Genomic DNA, 9,626 nt, shown 5'->3' with positions numbered 1-9,626 from the left:
TTCATTGGTCAAGAAAGTAATTACATCTGTCTTGACCCAAGGATATTTATGTATTTTTCCAATGAAATTAACATTTAAAAGAATTATTTCCCCCAGACAAAGTAATTACTTTTATAATGAGGCTATTGACATATTTGTGGTTTACTTGAACTCGTAACAAGTGCACATTGGTGTTTCTGTCCTGTTGGAGAAGGTTGGGGATGCTCTGTCCCTGGCTCCATCCCTGGCTCTGAACCTGTCACTTTTCCCTGTGGCAGGCACACACATTTCTCCCCATGCTTTCATTCAACCAACAGAGTGCATTTTCATTTGCATTTCCAGGTGAATTTGGTGTTTTCACCAGTTTAAGATTACTGCTTTTTAAGGGTAGGAAGGTTTTTACTCTAAGCATGTGCTAATGATCTGAGAGTTGAGCTGGGCAAGGGGGCTTCACCCAGGAGGGACAATTTTATGTTCAAGAAGATAGAGAAGAAATAAATAGACACTGAACATCAGAAAAAGATATTTAATTGATAGTATGTCAGGCCCTGGGTTACAACACATTTTGCATAGTATAGGGAATAGTTAGGCATTAGCATAAGGATGGAATATAGTATGTAGATGTTTGACATTTCACATCTCTGTGATGCTAGGAAGCCCTTTGCTGAAATAGTTTAATAAGCCAGAACTAATATCTCACTTTCCCATGAAAGTGGAAGAACATCTTCCTGCTAATATTTTCTGGAAGAGAAATGGTTCCCCTGAACAAATCACAGGACATAGCACAAGTGGAAACTGTAGCCACAATGCTGTCAAATTGTGAAATGCAAAATATTTTTTTTAGGATTGGATTGTTTGTTTATTTTTTGTTTGCTGTGGGTCAAAGATATTTGAGGTACTTCCTCAGAATAACTTGCCTGTACACTTTGTAACACATGCTGGAATTTCCTCTCTCCTCCACCCCTCTTATTTCACCCCAAATTCAAACCCTGTTGAGCACAATCTGTACAAGATATCACATTGTGATATTGTACTGTAATATTATAGTACCACATTGGAACCTCTATTGTGTGGTTAAAAATAGGTGTGTTCAAAAGATACGTAAATTAATTTATGGTAGAAAAATGTGGTAGATTCACAAATTGTCTTGTGATTCATGTTGTCATCATTGTTATAGCATTTATAGGGTTTTTTTAATAATATCTTTCACAATAGTACAACAAGATAAAGTCAGGCTGCTCACAGCATCACTTGTTTGTTTATTACTTCAAGGAATGTTTTAAAAATCTTATATTGTTTAACTCACACATTAGTTTCTTCAATCTTCTTGGGAACCAATGCCATAGAAACCAACAGTGCAAACAACGTGCATGACAGAAAATGAGAGCATCTCTGTGATTATAAACTGACCTAACATGTCCTCTAACTTACAGCTTTCCATTACCTGTCTTTATAACAATTTGTATTTTATTATTGACTTCTACGTTTTTCAGAAACCTGAACAAGTAATACAGTGTTTTCCAAGATGTATTGTACATCTGCAAACACTGCCTATTAAGTCTGAACTAATTGTCGTCTGCCGTCTTTGCCTGAGGTCTTACCATATTAATTCCAATAGTCATAAGCTTTAGGGGTTTCCTTTGTCCAGGCACCTTTTTACTTGATTCTTACTTAATAAACTGTCCAAGGTCATGTGCTATTACCAGCCCCTTTCTAAGAAAGCATCTTTTTCCCTTCTAGCTTTTGCCAGGCATAGCAGTTTAATCACAAGTAGTATTAAAGTAGTTTCAAGGTTTAGCTGCTTTGACAGACCTGTCTACATCTACAAATGACCATCAGGTTTTGAAAGACATAGTTCATGCACGTCTTCCCTTAAATGTCACTGCCATCTGCACTTTTACTGTCCAGGTATGAGAAATTGTAATATTTTTTCTCTTCTTCCTTATAAATGTCACTGCCTTTTTTGATGAAGTTGTCCTTGCTCACTGCTGGTCTGGCATCAGAGCTGGGCATGCTGCCCTGCTCCCAGTTGCAGTCCTGCCCTGCTCTGGGTAAGGCCATTGAGCCCCACACAGCCCAGCCAGGAGGAATGAGCTTCTGGAATGCAGCTACTGCTATCAACCACTAAACTCCAGGCTGCCATCATGGCCCAGCCTTCAAGCCATGCTGTGTATTTAAGAGATAAGGGCTAAGTAGTTCAATGCATTCCCCTAGTTTTAGTCTTTCTGCTTGAAGGATTTGCAGTAAAGCCACCACTTACTGCCAATATTGATTGACTGTTTTGATACTAATACTCACTTAAGATCTGCTGCTGCATAAACATAAACTGTCACAAAAGCCAAGGAGTGTCAGTCACCATCAGCCTGGGCTACCTGGTAAAGAGTAAACTAAATGAAGAAAATTGTGCATGCTGACTATTCAGTCTTTGCGCTACCCAGGTCTTCAAATTGCATTTAAATGTCTTGGATATGTAAAAATAAAGTATTTCACTTGGGTATTCAGCTGGGCAAGATGATTTGTGCCAGTTAATTTAGGCACTTGTTTAAAAAATCTCATGCAACTTCTAAATAGAAATTGAGGAGGTGGAAAGGGGTAAGCCAATCAAAGCCACAGGACTGGCAGCTCTGTCATGCCATTCCACTGCCCTGAGGCCAGTAGACATGTCAGATGTCTGCTTTTGTTGCAGTCATCACAAGTTGAACATCCTGAGAAGGCAATGAAAGAAGACAAGCACCAGCCTTGACTTTCTCCATTTAACAGGAGGTTTTACTGGTGCGGATCAGAGGTGAATTCACAGTGTCTTTCCAGGCAAGCTGCCTGTCATAGATGGCTTCATAGATGGTTTCACCACTATCATTGTTCAGCTTCTGAAACAAAAAAAATATTTGCAGTTACGTTGCTGGAGTGAGGTTTCCAAAAGTATTCAGTCATGAATCCATTCAGTCACGACTCCACATCCCACTGGCTTTTAACTATTTGTAGTGAGAAAAGAAAGCTAAGAGTCCATTGAGGTTCTTTAAATTCCCAAACAAAATAAACCCGATTGACCAAACAGGCTGTACTGGGAAACTTATCACCACTTTTAAAGAGATTTCTTCTATCTCCCAGCAGAATTTGAAGTAACACTTAATTTTTCTACATTTGGCAAGGTTGCATTTTTAGCAGGGTACCTTCCTTAAAGTGAATAGTCATGTTCACAAAGAAAGGCTGTTTCCACTATAGCTACTGGACCTCAAGACATCTCTTAGTCAAAATAGGGACCACTGAAGCAATCAAGTGGATGAAACACTCAGATAAAGCTCTTTTAATACACTTTACAGTTTATGGATTGCACTATTTTGTATGTTAGTCATAATATTTCCCTCCACACCAAATAAGCATAATCTTAAGCGGTAAATAAATAGCAGCATTTTCACATACGTCTGTTGCTGTACAAAAATGAAACCAGAATATATATTGAATTAAGTTAGCTGAGTTTCAAAACATTCTACTCTAAATCTTAGTCAGATTCTTTGCTGTGTGTCTTAAATTCCTTACTAGTTCATTCTTCTGCAGTTCTTGTGCATTTAGATTATCGTTTGAAGGGATTTAGAAGCCATCCCTAATAACATACCTGTATGTTTTATCCTGCTACCTTCAGTATTAAAAGCCAGGTACACACCAAAGTTTTCCATTTGGCAGGAGCAACTGTGCAACCAAATGAGATTTTTAGAAATTTACAATAATACAAGGCAATGGTATTAAATCTACTGTTATATATATGGTTTATAAAAAACTCAGAAGTAGAAACTACTATACAAAAGAGCATTTTCATAAATTTAACAGGAGCTGCAAACCCAGCTTACACAGAAGTTTTGAAAGTAACTTCAGGTCCCACATTCACATAGCTGTTGTCTGTTGAAGCCTTCCGTCAGCAAAAAGAAAAATAAAATTGCTAGCTCTGTTGTCTTTAAACAGCATTTTGTATTATTACTATATTATAGCTTGGAATTAATAGGACTCTTAAATCCCTAGGTACAATACAGAGTAATTGTGCTTTCATGACCTTCCCTGGCAATGCCAATTATCCAAGCTCACAAATCCTACATGGGAAGATCGTAAGTTCAGGCTCCTGCTGTGCTTATGAAAATGAGTATTTCCTCATTGTATGCTGCACAGAGGAAACATATGTGTTTTGTACTAGCATCAACAGAAAATCTCTTGCTGCACACAGAGACCTTCAGGAATGGTTAATTTAAGATGCTGTTCTTGAGCCGCGTTAAATTTGAGCTCAGGTGTGTCTGCTTCAAAGTACTGCACATCTCTCTTACTCCTCCTTTGTCATCTACACAATTTCTTTCTGATTCTCTCTTTGCACATTTTGACTCTTGTGGTCTTTGGCTGTAGCATTAGAGAACCTTCCTGGCTACCCTGGAATTTTATCTTATCAGTCTCTTTCTGAACAAAGAGGATTTTTCTTTCTTTCAAACCAGGTTAGATTAAATAGAGCTTGTTTGCACTTGCCAGTTCAAGTTCTCTGCTTCTGTTATTGTTGACTACACTAAGCACGACCAGGCAGGAGGCTCTGTCTAATTTAAGATGTTTTGATTTATGTTGTAAGCAGTAGAAAAAAGAGCCTAACATTTTTCAAGAAATCACCCAAGGCATCTTCATGTATCTTCTTCCTATGATGCTGCACAGAATTAGAAAAAACTCTGCAAGAGGAGAAGTAACTCCTTTTGATGACACAGAAAGAATGTTGCTCTTCACTGGCACATTTGTGGCTATAAAGATGAAAAATCTTCAGCCTAATTTCGAATAACACATACAGATGAAGGGAAAAACTCACCGAACTATTATAGTAGGCACACTGAACTGGATGAAACAAAAAGGGAATATTGCAATGCATTACATCTGTGCCATGTGGCTGCCTTGAGAGTAATGCTGGGTTCTACCTTTTTGACGCCTGAGCTGCAGTTACCACTGCAGCTTCTGTATCTCACAGCTGTAGATGTTTGAACTTAGCACAGAGGAGGGCTGTCAGGGTTGTGTGATGTTTGACAGACTGCACAATTCATGTCAGGATTTTCTTTTTCTGTACAGTAGTTGCTAACAGGAACTTAACAACCTCCTACTGGTTTTGTGCATGTTTAATCTCTGAACAGCAGGAAGACATTGATGAGTGATGAGTGGAAGCTCCTTTTCTATCACTCTGAAACTCCACCACTGTACCTGGACTTTAAATTATAGACAGCATTCTCCCTGCCTCATACCCCATGCTTGATGGACCTGCATATGTGTACAGTGTAAATGGGAGAAGCTGGACAGGAGACAGAAATAAGCATTTCCCATGCTAAGAGCTCATTAGCAATGTTAAAATGTCTGACATGATTGTACCTTGATTTTCAGCACCACCACCCCCAAAGTTGTGAATCACTGAAAAATGAGGGGATGGGCATTTTTACCTACCTAGGGAGCCTCAGTAGTAGAAAGTCTGTGCAATTCTGGTGCCTGTGCAGGAATCATGAGGGTGCTTCAGGATATAGCGGCAAAGCATCTCTTTGGAAAAGACAGAAGATTTCTGTCATTAGGAATATTAGGAATGGGACATTCAATATCAATCAAGAGATTGTGTATAGCCACTTTTGGAAAGAAAAAAAATGCACATAGAAAGTTGGACAATGTAAATCCAGCCAGATGCAATAGCTTGGGTTTGGATTAAGACCATTTCATTTAGGGTTTGGGGTGTGGGTTTATGGGTTTTTTGCCACCCAAAGCAACTTACTTCTGATATTCAAGTTGAAAAGAATCATTATTTGCCCCATGCTCTGAAATAATCAAATTGAAGGAAGGCAAAATTGTTAATTTTTGTCCTTTTTTCCCCACTAGAGAACAGAACATAAGCTACAGCTGTTCTGTTTTCAATTTTAATATAATTTTAGGGGTAATTTGCCAATAACAATTATAGGCTGACTAAAAAAGAGCAGTGTCTGAATATTACCTGCTAAGTCTAAAAGTCTCTTTAGGAATACTCCACAACCTTTTCATTTATGCATCAAAATTTTGCCAGAGTTTTATGAAATAAGATGATAATATGGAGTTTGGAACCTTTGAATTTCTTCGGTGACTGCAACTAGTGCTAATAACAGATTAGTACCTCTGAAGGCTGCTCTGAAGTTCCTTAAAATCCCTAGGAATTTGGATATAGGTCTTGGCAGTGGTGTTAGCTGCTCACACTGGTGCACTACAAGATTGCAGGGTCAGAGGAGCTGGACCAAGAGAGACCCTCAAACAAAACCTCTCATCTGTAGGGCTGAGGGTGAGAGGATTTCTTTCCATATCCAGACCAGAACTAAGCAGGAAAATGTGGTACCATTTTATGACACAGGTATTTTTCAGCTTTCTCTACAAGAAAATAAGAGCAAAAGGATTTTGCTTTACTAGTGAAACTTCAATGGTTTCCAGCAGTTAGTTAAAAAACAAAGAGAAAAATATGCAAGCAGAGGTGCATCTCCTTTGTGTTACAGTGGCAGTTAGAAATTTGGGGTTTAAGCATTGAAACCTAAAGGGAGATTATCAAAAGTTCCTATTCTGGAAAAGAAAGATAAATGAAATCTCTGCATCTAATAATTTTTCTTCATCAGTCTTCCCTGTGACTGAGCTGACATTTTGAGTATGACAGAAATACATTCTCGTCTTGTTACAAGACTCTCTGCTATAATAGACTTTGATATAAATCTGTGTTATCATGCTTTCTTGTGCCATTAAAACTCATGATACCATTGTTACGACAACATAATTTACAATATTCCAAATTAAACTGCAGATATTGCTGTAAAGAGATGTTCACTCTTGTTTTCAAGTTTTTCCAGACTGCATACATTATGATTCTGGGTTTTAGATATTTAACGTCAAAAATCAAGTTTCCATTTTAACTTTTTGAACATTACTTAATTTTTCAAGTCAGATTCTTTGACACAGTTCCAAGGGTCTACAGTATGATTTATACAACTCTTGAGAGTGAGTGGCATGAACAGCCTTATCCATGTCAGAATTTATCAAGTTCAGCCATTTGGATCTGGATTGCACCATATTTATATGTGTCCTAGATCTACTTCCAGGATAATATGGAGGTGCCAGGGCTCCACCTCCATTTCCTTTGAATTACCATTTGAAAATCAAGCTCTTGCACTATCTCCCACTTCTATGCTTCCCATTCAGGTACAAACCCTAAAGTCTTATGAGCCCTCTTCTGCAACTTCCTTATACTTTGCTCAAATGAGATCAAAATGTAAAAATAGATAAATCTGTAAAAGATCCAGGAGAAGGAAGAGAAAATCAATATACTTTTGTCTGTTTTGAAAACATTACCCTAAAAACTTTGTTGGAGTGACAAATCCTTTTTTTATAAATGCAATCTTTTAAAAATTTAAGGATTTATAATGAGTAGGAAAGAAAACTGGTACCCCCAAACCATTGTGCCTGAAGACAGAAACAATAGTTTTAAAAGTCGGGGGGAAATCTGCTTCCATTACTCCTAACTTTTCTTCTTGGGGAAAAAATGGGGAAATGTTTCTGCTACTCTTCATTTTCTCTTCCCTTTCTTAACTGAACACTGAAAAAAATGTGAGCAGCAAGGAGCAGAATTTCACATGAAAACAAAACTTAGTTCTTTAAGTTGAACATCTTGTGGAACATCACCTCATGCTACAGAGTTCAGAGAGTTCAGCATAGGCAGGCTGCAGCACTGGTGTGTGAAACAAGCTAGGGAAGAAGCACAGTCACCCTGCATCATTTCTTAGCCCTTTGGGAGCCCAAATAAATAAAATTAGGAGTGAAAAGGGAAATAAACCACTGGCCACCTCGTTGGACATTGCCATATTGATTTTCCTTTGCAATTAAGTGCAAATTAATTTTGTACGTTGAATGCTATCACATTTGTCTTTGATTGTCCCCTCTGTTTTAGATATAGAGGAACATCTCTAGATTGATTTAGAACTTTTTTTCTTTTTTTGCAATGGTTTTATGGACAGCTTTTCAAACACAGGTGTGACAGATGAGGCATGATCACCCTTCAGAGGTGTCTCTGCTATCTAAATCACCTCAACCAGGGGCTTGGAGGCATCTGAAGCTCCACTCCACAGGGAAGGAGGCCACCCTTGTTTTTCCTTCTTGGAGAACAAAGCCAGCTTCTCACAGAGCACCCCTGTTTGTCTTCTGTTTCCTCTTTCTCACCTGGCTACGACTTTCATTTAGGGGATTAATGTAGTTGTTCAGAACTTCACCCAGGTCCCTAGCAAGCTCCATGAATCCCTTCTGAATTGGAGAAGGGTATGAAAATCTTTTAATCAAAACATGGAGAGGGAGAACGCAGTGCTGGTCAGCGCAGATTAAGGGCAGCACCCATTCCAGTTGGTCCCATCAATTTGCAGGCATGCTGTGACCCCTATGTGTCATTCACCTCAGCCAGTCCTGTGTGGCTGTGCTGTGCAAGGCAATACAATATGGAAGTGAATAACACCTTCAACCTGACCTCATCACTTTGCTCAGGTTGAGGTGGTCTTAGAAAATGTCAGATCTTACAGATGCTTTCCATAATCTGAGTCCATTTTCAGTGGCTGATCAAGCAAAAAAATACAGCCAAGCTGTAAACCTCCTTCAGTTTTAGAGGGAATTAATGGAGGGCACACCTGCAAATTCCTGTCTTCAGTGCCTTTCTTCAGTGTTCAGCTGCAGAAGAGATGCTTTGGGACAAAAAGGTGTCTCCAGCTGGCTGCAGTCTGGCAGGCACTGTGGCTGGCCAGCACAACCCATACTTGCCTTCATTGCTGAAGTCCCCTGTGAAAACACAAGGTAGGCAGTGAGTACTACAGAAGAAATGGCATAATTGGTATCACTAAACTAGTTTAAAATATGCTGCAAATGTTTGTTGAAATATCCAAGGTGAGATTTATGCTCACCATCCATTCCAAAGTATGTATAACAATTCATTCAATGTCATACACTGGAAACTAGCACTTCTTTTTCCAAGCAAACTGGTCAGCATTCACTCAAAATATGTGCACTGCTTACAACCACACAGTATCTCATAAACAACTCATTCCAGTGTGAGTCCTGTATGTTGAAAATTATGTATTAGACTTAATTCACTGGGTTTTGTGATAGAGAAGACAGAGAAATTTGTTGAGGTTTCTTGGTGATTTTTCAGGTTAGTGGGAATAAGTCTGCAAAGACACATATGCATATGTCATACATATGTATATACAATCATCAGAGTGTCAGAGTGTCTTGAAATGTTTATTAAAAGACACAAAAGCTTGATGGTTCACTTCCAAATCTGCATAATTTTCTTTTTTATTTAAAGGTCATGTTCTAGATCATTCCAAATCATAATCAGTCAACATAAGCCCCAGATAAGGACTGTCTGACAGCTGGATATTAGAAGAAAGCTCTTCTTCATGCATGTTTTAAAATCTTTACCATTAATCCTGCCAAGAAATCTCAGTTAAATGATTGTGGAATATTGCATCAAAGCTATCCAGTGATCAGCAATGTGACTTATTTTCTGACAAGTACAACTTTGTCATTTTTATCTCATGGTCATCACATCTTCACACAAAAAATAGCTCTCTTTTTTCTTCTCTGCCCTCTTTTCTCCCCAGCTTGAC

General features: G+C 38.5%; 1 long non-coding RNA gene across 1 annotated transcript; it reads right to left on the bottom strand.

Annotated features, from left to right (window-relative positions):
- Positions 1–491: 491 nt before the first annotated feature.
- On the bottom strand, positions 492–5,514 carry LOC131095929 (uncharacterized). Its single transcript, XR_009115934.1, has 2 exons — positions 5,428–5,514; positions 492–2,846 (listed from the first exon to the last, which is right to left on the bottom strand). It is a non-coding gene; the product is annotated as an uncharacterized LOC131095929 (long non-coding RNA).
- Positions 5,515–9,626: the final 4,112 nt, after the last annotated feature.

The sequence above is a fragment of the Melospiza georgiana genome, chromosome Z (genome assembly GCF_028018845.1).
Source record: "Melospiza georgiana isolate bMelGeo1 chromosome Z, bMelGeo1.pri, whole genome shotgun sequence".
In the NCBI taxonomy this organism is placed as follows: Eukaryota; Metazoa; Chordata; class Aves; order Passeriformes; family Passerellidae; genus Melospiza; species Melospiza georgiana.
Note: the sequence above shows the minus strand (reverse complement) of the source record. Positions and strands in the feature narration are given on the sequence as shown.